A 12,572-nucleotide genomic window follows, 5' to 3' on the forward strand; every position below is an offset into this window, starting at 1 on the left:
TCTTTGTTCTGAATTCTAAGTTATGAAGTCCGTATTCTGAGTTCCAAATACTCATTTCCCAGTTCTGATATTCGAGTTTGAATTCTGAGTTCAGAATTCGAAGGTGAGAATTCTGGGTTCTGAATACTGAGTTGTGATTTCTGAGTTCTGAATTCCAAGTTCTGAGTCATCATTTCTGAATTCTGAGTTCTGAGTTATGAATTCTCAACTCTTAGTTCTGAGATCAGAGTTCGGAGTTGTAAACTGCAGCCTGTATTCTGAATTCAGAGTTGTGGATTCTGAGATCAGAGTTGTGAGTTGTGAGTTGTGAATTCTGAGTACTGAATTTTGAGTTCTGAGTTCCGAATTCTGTGTTCTGGGTTCTGAATTTGGATTTCTGAATTCTGATTTGTGAATTTTGAGAACTGAGCCTCATTTATGAATTCCTAGTCACAAATTCTGTGTTGCGAATTGTGACTTCTGAGTTCTGAAATTTCAACTCTGACTTCTTTGTCTGAGTTAGGAGTCCGAATATCTGAGTGCTCTATTTTGAAGTCTAAATATCGAGTTCTGAGTTCTGAGTTTTGAGTTCTGAATTCTGAGTTCTGACTTCTGAGTCTTGTGTTCTGAGTTATGAAATTGAGTTCTGAAATTAGAGTTCTGAATTCAGGGTTGTAAACTCTGAGTTCTGGTTCCTGAGGTCTGCATTCTGAGTTCTGAGTGCTGAGTTCTGAATTGTGAGTTTGAGTTCTGCGTGCTGAATTCTGAATACTGATCACTGTATTGTGTGTTCTGATTTCTAAGTTGTCAATTCTGTGTGCTGAACTGCGAGATCTGAATACTGAGTTGTCATGCTGAGTTCTCAACTCTGAGTTCTGAATTCTGAGTTCGGAGTTCTGAGATATGAATCTAATTTCTGAATTCTGAGTTCTGAGTCCTGCGTTCTGAGGAATGAGTTCTCAATCCAAAGTGCTACACTCTGAGATCTGAATTTGAATTCCGAGTGGTTAGTTCTATTTTCTGAGTTTTGAATTCTGAGATTTGAGATTTTGTTGTGAATTACATTTTGTGAGTGCCGAGTTCTGAATTTTGAGGTCTGAATCTTGAGTACTGTATTCTGAGTTCTGAGTTCAAATTTTTCAATTGCGTTCAGAATTCTGAGTTACAAATTCTGAGTTCACAGTTTCTAGTTCTGACTACTGAGTTCTGAATTTTGTGTTCTGCGTTCTGAGTTCTGAGTTCTGATAACTGAGTTCTGAATTCTTAGCTGTGAAATCTGAGTTCTGAGTTCTCATTTCCCAGTTCTGAATACTGAGTTATGAATTCTCAACTCTTAGCTCTTAGATCTGAGTTCGGAGTCTAAATTCTACAGTCTGTATTCTGATTTCAGAGTTGTGAATTCTGTGACCAGAATTCAGAGTGGTGATTTCTGAGTTCTGAGTACTGAGTACTGAATTTTGAGTTCTGAGTCCCGAATTCTGTGTTCCGGTTCTGAATTCGGACTCCTGAATTCTGAATTTTGAATTCTGAGATCTGTATCTCAGTTCTGATTTCTGAGTCGCCGATTCTGAGCTAGTATTGTGAGGAATTTATTCTGAGTTCTGACTTCAAAGTTCTCAATTGCGTTCTGAATTCTGAGTTCTGATTTCACAATTCTGAGTTACAGTTCTGATTCCTGCGTTTTGAGTTCTGAATTGTGTGTTCTGAATTCTGAGTGCTGAGAACTGAGTTCTTTGTTATGAGTCTTGAGTTCTGATGTCTGAGTTCTTTGTTCTGAATTCTAAGTTATGAAGTCCGTATTCTGAGTTCCAAATACTCATTTCCCAGTTCTGATATTCGAGTTTGAATTCTGAGTTCAGAATTCGAAGGTGAGAATTCTGGGTTATGAATTCTGGGTTCTGAATACTGAGTTGTGATTTCTGAGTTCTGAATTCCAAGTTCTGAGTCATCATTTCTGAATTCTGAGTTCTGAGTTATGAATTCTCAACTCTTAGTTCTGAGATCTGAGTTCGGAGTTGTAAACTGCAGCCTGTATTCTGAATTCAGAGTTGTGGATTCTGAGATCAGAATTCAGAGTTGTGAGTTGTGAGTTGTGAATTCTGAGTACTGAATTTTGAGTTCTGAGTTCCGAATTCTGTGTTCTGGGTTCTGAATTTGGATTTCTGAATTCTGATTTGTGAATTTTGAGAACTGAGCCTCATTTATGAATTCCTAGTCACAAATTCTGTGTTGCGAATTGTGACTTCTGAGTTCTGAAATTTCAACTCTGACTTCTTTGTCTGAGTTAGGAGTCCGAATATCTGAGTGCTCTATTTTGAAGTCTAAATATCGAGTTCTGAGTTCTGAGTTTTGAGTTCTGAATTCTGAGTTCTGACTTCTGAGTCTTGTGTTCTGAGTTATGAAATTGAGTTCTGAAATTAGAGTTCTGAATTCAGGGTTGTAAACTCTGAGTTCTGGTTCCTGAGGTCTGCATTCTGAGTTCTGAGTGCTGAGTTCTGAATTGTGAGTTTGAGTTCTGCGTGCTGAATTCTGAATACTGATCACTGTATTGTGTGTTCTGATTTCTAAGTTGTCAATTCTGTGTGCTGAACTGCGAGATCTGAATACTGAGTTGTCATGCTGAGTTCTCAACTCTGAGTTCTGAATTCTGAGTTCGGAGTTCTGAGATATGAATCTAATTTCTGAATTCTGAGTTCTGAGTCCTGCGTTCTGAGGAATGAGTTCTCAATCCAAAGTGCTACACTCTGAGATCTGAATTTGAATTCCGAGTGGTTAGTTCTATTTTCTGAGTTTTGAATTCTGAGATTTGAGATTTTGTTGTGAATTACATTTTGTGAGTGCCGAGTTCTGAATTTTGAGGTCTGAATCTTGAGTACTGTATTCTGAGTTCTGAGTTCAAATTTTTCAATTGCGTTCAGAATTCTGAGTTACAAATTCTGAGTTCACAGTTTCTAGTTCTGACTACTGAGTTCTGAATTTTGTGTTCTGCGTTCTGAGTTCTGAGTTCTGATAACTGAGTTCTGAATTCTTAGCTCTTAGACTGAGTTCTGAGTTCTCATTTCCCAGTTCTGAATACTGAGTTATGAATTCTCAACTCTTAGCTCTTAGATCTGAGTTCGGAGTCTAAATTCTACAGTCTGTATTCTGATTTCAGAGTTGTGAATTCTGTGACCAGAATTCAGAGTGGTGATTTCTGAGTTCTGAGTACTGAGTACTGAATTTTGAGTTCTGAGTCCCGAATTCTGTGTTCCGGTTCTGAATTCGGACTTCTGAATTCTGAATTTTGAATTCTGAGATCTGTATCTCAGTTCTGATTTCTGAGTCGCCGATTCTGAGTTAGTATTGTGAGGAATTTATTCTGAGTTCTGACTTCAAAGTTCTCAATTGCGTTCTGAATTCTGAGTTCTGATTTCACAATTCTGAGTTACAGTTCTGATTCCTGCGTTTTGAGTTCTGAATTGTGTGTTCTGAATTCTGAGTGCTGAGAACTGAGTTCTTTGTTATGAGTCTTGAGTTCTGATGTCTGAGTTCTTTGTTCTGAATTCTAAGTTATGAAGTCCGTATTCTGAGTTCCAAATACTCATTTCCCAGTTCTGATATTCGAGTTTGAATTCTGAGTTCAGAATTCGAAGGTGAGAATTCTGGGTTCTGAATACTGAGTTGTGATTTCTGAGTTCTGAATTCCAAGTTCTGAGTCATCATTTCTGAATTCTGAGTTCTGAGTTATGAATTCTCAACTCTTAGTTCTGAGATCAGAGTTCGGAGTTGTAAACTGCAGCCTGTATTCTGAATTCAGAGTTGTGGATTCTGAGATCAGAGTTGTGAGTTGTGAGTTGTGAATTCTGAGTACTGAATTTTGAGTTCTGAGTTCCGAATTCTGTGTTCTGGGTTCTGAATTTGGATTTCTGAATTCTGATTTGTGAATTTTGAGAACTGAGCCTCATTTATGAATTCCTAGTCACAAATTCTGTGTTGCGAATTGTGACTTCTGAGTTCTGAAATTTCAACTCTGACTTCTTTGTCTGAGTTAGGAGTCCGAATATCTGAGTGCTCTATTTTGAAGTCTAAATATCGAGTTCTGAGTTCTGAGTTTTGAGTTCTGAATTCTGAGTTCTGACTTCTGAGTCTTGTGTTCTGAGTTATGAAATTGAGTTCTGAAATTAGAGTTCTGAATTCAGGGTTGTAAACTCTGAGTTCTGGTTCCTGAGGTCTGCATTCTGAGTTCTGAGTGCTGAGTTCTGAATTGTGAGTTTGAGTTCTGCGTGCTGAATTCTGAATACTGATCACTGTATTGTGTGTTCTGATTTCTAAGTTGTCAATTCTGTGTGCTGAACTGCGAGATCTGAATACTGAGTTGTCATGCTGAGTTCTCAACTCTGAGTTCTGAATTCTGAGTTCTGAGTTCTGAGATATGAATCTAATTTCTGAATTCTGAGTTCTGAGTCCTGCGTTCTGAGGAATGAGTTCTCAATCCAAAGTGCTACACTCTGAGATCTGAATTTGAATTCCGAGTGGTTAGTTCTATTTTCTGAGTTTTGAATTCTGAGATTTGAGATTTTGTTGTGAATTACATTTTGTGAGTGCCGAGTTCTGAATTTTGAGGTCTGAATCTTGAGTACTGTATTCTGAGTTCTGAGTTCAAATTTTTCAATTGCGTTCAGAATTCTGAGTTACAAATTCTGAGTTCACAGTTTCTAGTTCTGACTACTGAGTTCTGAATTTTGTGTTCTGCGTTCTGAGTTCTGAGTTCTGATAACTGAGTTCTGAATTCTTAGCTGTGAAATCTGAGTTCTGAGTTCTCATTTCCCAGTTCTGAATACTGAGTTATGAATTCTCAACTCTTAGCTCTTAGATCTGAGTTCGGAGTCTAAATTCTACAGTCTGTATTCTGATTTCAGAGTTGTGAATTCTGTGACCAGAATTCAGAGTGGTGATTTCTGAGTTCTGAGTACTGAGTACTGAATTTTGAGTTCTGAGTCCCGAATTCTGTGTTCCGGTTCTGAATTCGGACTTCTGAATTCTGAATTTTGAATTCTGAGATCTGTATCTCAGTTCTGATTTCTGAGTCGCCGATTCTGAGTTAGTATTGTGAGGAATTTATTCTGAGTTCTGACTTCAAAGTTCTCAATTGCGTTCTGAATTCTGAGTTCTGATTTCACAATTCTGAGTTACAGTTCTGATTCCTGCGTTTTGAGTTCTGAATTGTGTGTTCTGAATTCTGAGTGCTGAGAACTGAGTTCTTTGTTATGAGTCTTGAGTTCTGATGTCTGAGTTCTTTGTTCTGAATTCTAAGTTATGAAGTCCGTATTCTGAGTTCCAAATACTCATTTCCCAGTTCTGATATTCGAGTTTGAATTCTGAGTTCAGAATTCGAAGGTGAGAATTCTGGGTTATGAATTCTGGGTTCTGAATACTGAGTTGTGATTTCTGAGTTCTGAATTCCAAGTTCTGAGTCATCATTTCTGAATTCTGAGTTCTGAGTTATGAATTCTCAACTCTTAGTTCTGAGATCTGAGTTCGGAGTTGTAAACTGCAGCCTGTATTCTGAATTCAGAGTTGTGGATTCTGAGATCAGAATTCAGAGTTGTGAGTTGTGAGTTGTGAATTCTGAGTACTGAATTTTGAGTTCTGAGTTCCGAATTCTGTGTTCTGGGTTCTGAATTTGGATTTCTGAATTCTGATTTGTGAATTTTGAGAACTGAGCCTCATTTATGAATTCCTAGTCACAAATTCTGTGTTGCGAATTGTGACTTCTGAGTTCTGAAATTTCAACTCTGACTTCTTTGTCTGAGTTAGGAGTCCGAATATCTGAGTGCTCTATTTTGAAGTCTAAATATCGAGTTCTGAGTTCTGAGTTTTGAGTTCTGAATTCTGAGTTCTGACTTCTGAGTCTTGTGTTCTGAGTTATGAAATTGAGTTCTGAAATTAGAGTTCTGAATTCAGGGTTGTAAACTCTGAGTTCTGGTTCCTGAGGTCTGCATTCTGAGTTCTGAGTGCTGAGTTCTGAATTGTGAGTTTGAGTTCTGCGTGCTGAATTCTGAATACTGATCACTGTATTGTGTGTTCTGATTTCTAAGTTGTCAATTCTGTGTGCTGAACTGCGAGATCTGAATACTGAGTTGTCATGCTGAGTTCTCAACTCTGAGTTCTGAATTCTGAGTTCGGAGTTCTGAGATATGAATCTAATTTCTGAATTCTGAGTTCTGAGTCCTGCGTTCTGAGGAATGAGTTCTCAATCCAAAGTGCTACACTCTGAGATCTGAATTTGAATTCCGAGTGGTTAGTTCTATTTTCTGAGTTTTGAATTCTGAGATTTGAGATTTTGTTGTGAATTACATTTTGTGAGTGCCGAGTTCTGAATTTTGAGGTCTGAATCTTGAGTACTGTATTCTGAGTTCTGAGTTCAAATTTTTCAATTGCGTTCAGAATTCTGAGTTACAAATTCTGAGTTCACAGTTTCTAGTTCTGACTACTGAGTTCTGAATTTTGTGTTCTGCGTTCTGAGTTCTGAGTTCTGATAACTGAGTTCTGAATTCTTAGCTCTTAGACTGAGTTCTGAGTTCTCATTTCCCAGTTCTGAATACTGAGTTATGAATTCTCAACTCTTAGCTCTTAGATCTGAGTTCGGAGTCTAAATTCTACAGTCTGTATTCTGATTTCAGAGTTGTGAATTCTGTGACCAGAATTCAGAGTGGTGATTTCTGAGTTCTGAGTACTGAGTACTGAATTTTGAGTTCTGAGTCCCGAATTCTGTGTTCCGGTTCTGAATTCGGACTTCTGAATTCTGAATTTTGAATTCTGAGATCTGTATCTCAGTTCTGATTTCTGAGTCGCCGATTCTGAGTTAGTATTGTGAGGAATTTATTCTGAGTTCTGACTTCAAAGTTCTCAATTGCGTTCTGAATTCTGAGTTCTGATTTCACAATTCTGAGTTACAGTTCTGATTCCTGCGTTTTGAGTTCTGAATTGTGTGTTCTGAATTCTGAGTGCTGAGAACTGAGTTCTTTGTTATGAGTCTTGAGTTCTGATGTCTGAGTTCTTTGTTCTGAATTCTAAGTTATGAAGTCCGTATTCTGAGTTCCAAATACTCATTTCCCAGTTCTGATATTCGAGTTTGAATTCTGAGTTCAGAATTCGAAGGTGAGAATTCTGGGTTCTGAATACTGAGTTGTGATTTCTGAGTTCTGAATTCCAAGTTCTGAGTCATCATTTCTGAATTCTGAGTTCTGAGTTATGAATTCTCAACTCTTAGTTCTGAGATCAGAGTTCGGAGTTGTAAACTGCAGCCTGTATTCTGAATTCAGAGTTGTGGATTCTGAGATCAGAGTTGTGAGTTGTGAGTTGTGAATTCTGAGTACTGAATTTTGAGTTCTGAGTTCCGAATTCTGTGTTCTGGGTTCTGAATTTGGATTTCTGAATTCTGATTTGTGAATTTTGAGAACTGAGCCTCATTTATGAATTCCTAGTCACAAATTCTGTGTTGCGAATTGTGACTTCTGAGTTCTGAAATTTCAACTCTGACTTCTTTGTCTGAGTTAGGAGTCCGAATATCTGAGTGCTCTATTTTGAAGTCTAAATATCGAGTTCTGAGTTCTGAGTTTTGAGTTCTGAATTCTGAGTTCTGACTTCTGAGTCTTGTGTTCTGAGTTATGAAATTGAGTTCTGAAATTAGAGTTCTGAATTCAGGGTTGTAAACTCTGAGTTCTGGTTCCTGAGGTCTGCATTCTGAGTTCTGAGTGCTGAGTTCTGAATTGTGAGTTTGAGTTCTGCGTGCTGAATTCTGAATACTGATCACTGTATTGTGTGTTCTGATTTCTAAGTTGTCAATTCTGTGTGCTGAACTGCGAGATCTGAATACTGAGTTGTCATGCTGAGTTCTCAACTCTGAGTTCTGAATTCTGAGTTCTGAGTTCTGAGATATGAATCTAATTTCTGAATTCTGAGTTCTGAGTCCTGCGTTCTGAGGAATGAGTTCTCAATCCAAAGTGCTACACTCTGAGATCTGAATTTGAATTCCGAGTGGTTAGTTCTATTTTCTGAGTTTTGAATTCTGAGATTTGAGATTTTGTTGTGAATTACATTTTGTGAGTGCCGAGTTCTGAATTTTGAGGTCTGAATCTTGAGTACTGTATTCTGAGTTCTGAGTTCAAATTTTTCAATTGCGTTCAGAATTCTGAGTTACAAATTCTGAGTTCACAGTTTCTAGTTCTGACTACTGAGTTCTGAATTTTGTGTTCTGCGTTCTGAGTTCTGAGTTCTGATAACTGAGTTCTGAATTCTTAGCTCTTAGACTGAGTTCTGAGTTCTCATTTCCCAGTTCTGAATACTGAGTTATGAATTCTCAACTCTTAGCTCTTAGATCTGAGTTCGGAGTCTAAATTCTACAGTCTGTATTCTGATTTCAGAGTTGTGAATTCTGTGACCAGAATTCAGAGTGGTGATTTCTGAGTTCTGAGTACTGAGTACTGAATTTTGAGTTCTGAGTCCCGAATTCTGTGTTCCGGTTCTGAATTCGGACTTCTGAATTCTGAATTTTGAATTCTGAGATCTGTATCTCAGTTCTGATTTCTGAGTCGCCGATTCTGAGTTAGTATTGTGAGGAATTTATTCTGAGTTCTGACTTCAAAGTTCTCAATTGCGTTCTGAATTCTGAGTTCTGATTTCACAATTCTGAGTTACAGTTCTGATTCCTGCGTTTTGAGTTCTGAATTGTGTGTTCTGAATTCTGAGTGCTGAGAACTGAGTTCTTTGTTATGAGTCTTGAGTTCTGATGTCTGAGTTCTTTGTTCTGAATTCTAAGTTATGAAGTCCGTATTCTGAGTTCCAAATACTCATTTCCCAGTTCTGATATTCGAGTTTGAATTCTGAGTTCAGAATTCGAAGGTGAGAATTCTGGGTTATGAATTCTGGGTTCTGAATACTGAGTTGTGATTTCTGAGTTCTGAATTCCAAGTTCTGAGTCATCATTTCTGAATTCTGAGTTCTGAGTTATGAATTCTCAACTCTTAGTTCTGAGATCTGAGTTCGGAGTTGTAAACTGCAGCCTGTATTCTGAATTCAGAGTTGTGGATTCTGAGATCAGAATTCAGAGTTGTGAGTTGTGAGTTGTGAATTCTGAGTACTGAATTTTGAGTTCTGAGTTCCGAATTCTGTGTTCTGGGTTCTGAATTTGGATTTCTGAATTCTGATTTGTGAATTTTGAGAACTGAGCCTCATTTATGAATTCCTAGTCACAAATTCTGTGTTGCGAATTGTGACTTCTGAGTTCTGAAATTTCAACTCTGACTTCTTTGTCTGAGTTAGGAGTCCGAATATCTGAGTGCTCTATTTTGAAGTCTAAATATCGAGTTCTGAGTTCTGAGTTTTGAGTTCTGAATTCTGAGTTCTGACTTCTGAGTCTTGTGTTCTGAGTTATGAAATTGAGTTCTGAAATTAGAGTTCTGAATTCAGGGTTGTAAACTCTGAGTTCTGGTTCCTGAGGTCTGCATTCTGAGTTCTGAGTGCTGAGTTCTGAATTGTGAGTTTGAGTTCTGCGTGCTGAATTCTGAATACTGATCACTGTATTGTGTGTTCTGATTTCTAAGTTGTCAATTCTGTGTGCTGAACTGCGAGATCTGAATACTGAGTTGTCATGCTGAGTTCTCAACTCTGAGTTCTGAATTCTGAGTTCGGAGTTCTGAGATATGAATCTAATTTCTGAATTCTGAGTTCTGAGTCCTGCGTTCTGAGGAATGAGTTCTCAATCCAAAGTGCTACACTCTGAGATCTGAATTTGAATTCCGAGTGGTTAGTTCTATTTTCTGAGTTTTGAATTCTGAGATTTGAGATTTTGTTGTGAATTACATTTTGTGAGTGCCGAGTTCTGAATTTTGAGGTCTGAATCTTGAGTACTGTATTCTGAGTTCTGAGTTCAAATTTTTCAATTGCGTTCAGAATTCTGAGTTACAAATTCTGAGTTCACAGTTTCTAGTTCTGACTACTGAGTTCTGAATTTTGTGTTCTGCGTTCTGAGTTCTGAGTTCTGATAACTGAGTTCTGAATTCTCAACTCTTAGACTGAGTTCTGAGTTCTCATTTCCCAGTTCTGAATACTGAGTTATGAATTCTCAACTCTTAGCTCTTAGATCTGAGTTCGGAGTCTAAATTCTACAGTCTGTATTCTGATTTCAGAGTTGTGAATTCTGTGACCAGAATTCAGAGTGGTGATTTCTGAGTTCTGAGTACTGAGTACTGAATTTTGAGTTCTGAGTCCCGAATTCTGTGTTCCGGTTCTGAATTTGGACTTCTGAATTCTGAATTTTGAATTCTGAGATCTGTATCTCAGTTCTGATTTCTGAGTCGCCGATTCTGAGTTAGTATTGTGAGGAATTTATTCTGAGTTCTGACTTCAAAGTTCTCAATTGCGTTCTGAATTCTGAGTTCTGATTTCACAATTCTGAGTTACAGTTCTGATTCCTGCGTTTTGAGTTCTGAATTGTGTGTTCTGAATTCTGAGTGCTGAGAACTGAGTTCTTTGTTATGAGTCTTGAGTTCTGATGTCTGAGTTCTTTGTTCTGAATTCTAAGTTATGAAGTCCGTATTCTGAGTTCCAAATACTCATTTCCCAGTTCTGATATTCGAGTTTGAATTCTGAGTTCAGAATTCGAAGGTGAGAATTCTGGGTTCTGAATACTGAGTTGTGATTTCTGAGTTCTGAATTCCAAGTTCTGAGTCATCATTTCTGAATTCTGAGTTCTGAGTTATGAATTCTCAACTCTTAGTTCTGAGATCTGAGTTCGGAGTTGTAAACTGCAGCCTGTATTCTGAATTCAGAGTTGTGGATTCTGAGATCAGAATTCAGAGTTGTGAGTTGTGAGTTCTGAATTCTGAGTACTGAATTTTGAGTTCTGAGTTCCGAATTCTGTGTTCTGGGTTCTGAATTTGGATTTCTGAATTCTGATTTGTGAATTTTGAGAACTGAGCCTCATTTATGAATTCCTAGTCACAAATTCTGTGTTGCGAATTGTGACTTCTGAGTTCTGAAATTTCAACTCTGACTTCTTTGTCTGAGTTAGGAGTCCGAATATCTGAGTGCTCTATTTTGAAGTCTAAATATCGAGTTCTGAGTTCTGAGTTTTGAGTTCTGAATTCTGAGTTCTGACTTCTGAGTCTTGTGTTCTGAGTTATGAAATTGAGTTCTGAAATTAGAGTTCTGAATTCAGGGTTGTAAACTCTGAGTTCTGGTTCCTGAGGTCTGCATTCTGAGTTCTGAGTGCTGAGTTCTGAATTGTGAGTTTGAGTTCTGCGTGCTGAATTCTGAATACTGATCACTGTATTGTGTGTTCTGATTTCTAAGTTGTCAATTCTGTGTGCTGAACTGCGAGATCTGAATACTGAGTTGTCATGCTGAGTTCTCAACTCTGAGTTCTGAATTCTGAGTTCGGAGTTCTGAGATATGAATCTAATTTCTGAATTCTGAGTTCTGAGTCCTGCGTTCTGAGGAATGAGTTCTCAATCCAAAGTGCTACACTCTGAGATCTGAATTTGAATTCCGAGTGGTTAGTTCTATTTTCTGAGTTTTGAATTCTGAGATTTGAGATTTTGTTGTGAATTACATTTTGTGAGTGCCGAGTTCTGAATTTTGAGGTCTGAATCTTGAGTACTGTATTCTGAGTTCTGAGTTCAAATTTTTCAATTGCGTTCAGAATTCTGAGTTACAAATTCTGAGTTCACAGTTTCTAGTTCTGACTACTGAGTTCTGAATTTTGTGTTCTGCGTTCTGAATTCTGAATTCTGAATTCTGAGTTCTGAATTCTTCGCTGTGAAATCTGAGTTCTGAGTTCTCATTTCCCAGCTCTGAATACTGAGTTATGAATTCTCAACTCTTAGCTCTTAGATCTGAGTTCGGAGTCTAAATTCTACAGTCTGTATTCTGATTTCAGAGTTGTGAATTCTGTGACCAGAATTCAGAGTGGTGATTTCTGAGTTCTGAGTACTGAGTACTGAATTTTGAGTTCTGAGTCCCGAATTCTGTGTTCCGGTTCTGAATTCGGACTTCTGAATTCTGAATTTTGAATTCTGAGATCTGTATCTCAGTTCTGATTTCTGAGTCGCCGATTCTGAGTTAGTATTGTGAGGAATTTATTCTGAGTTCTGACTTCAAAGTTCTCAATTGCGTTCTGAATTCTGAGTTCTGATTTCACAATTCTGAGTTACAGTTCTGATTCCTGCGTTTTGAGTTCTGAATTGTGTGTTCTGAATTCTGAGTGCTGAGAACTGAGTTCTTTGTTATGAGTCTTGAGTTCTGATGTCTGAGTTCTTTGTTCTGAATTCTAAGTTATGAAGTCCGTATTCTGAGTTCCAAATACTCATTTCCCAGTTCTGATATTCGAGTTTGAATTCTGAGTTCAGAATTCGAAGGTGAGAATTCTGGGTTCTGAATACTGAGTTGTGATTTCTGAGTTCTGAATTCCAAGTTCTGAGTCATCATTTCTGAATTCTGAGTTCTGAGTTATGAATTCTCAACTCTTAGTTCTGAGATCTGAGTTCGGAGTTGTAAACTGCAGCCTGTATTCTGAATTCAGAGTTGTGGATTCTGAGATCAGAATTCAGAGT

The sequence above is a fragment of the Ochotona princeps genome, chromosome Y (assembly GCF_030435755.1).
Source record: "Ochotona princeps isolate mOchPri1 chromosome Y, mOchPri1.hap1, whole genome shotgun sequence".
Taxonomy (NCBI): Eukaryota; Metazoa; Chordata; class Mammalia; order Lagomorpha; family Ochotonidae; genus Ochotona; species Ochotona princeps.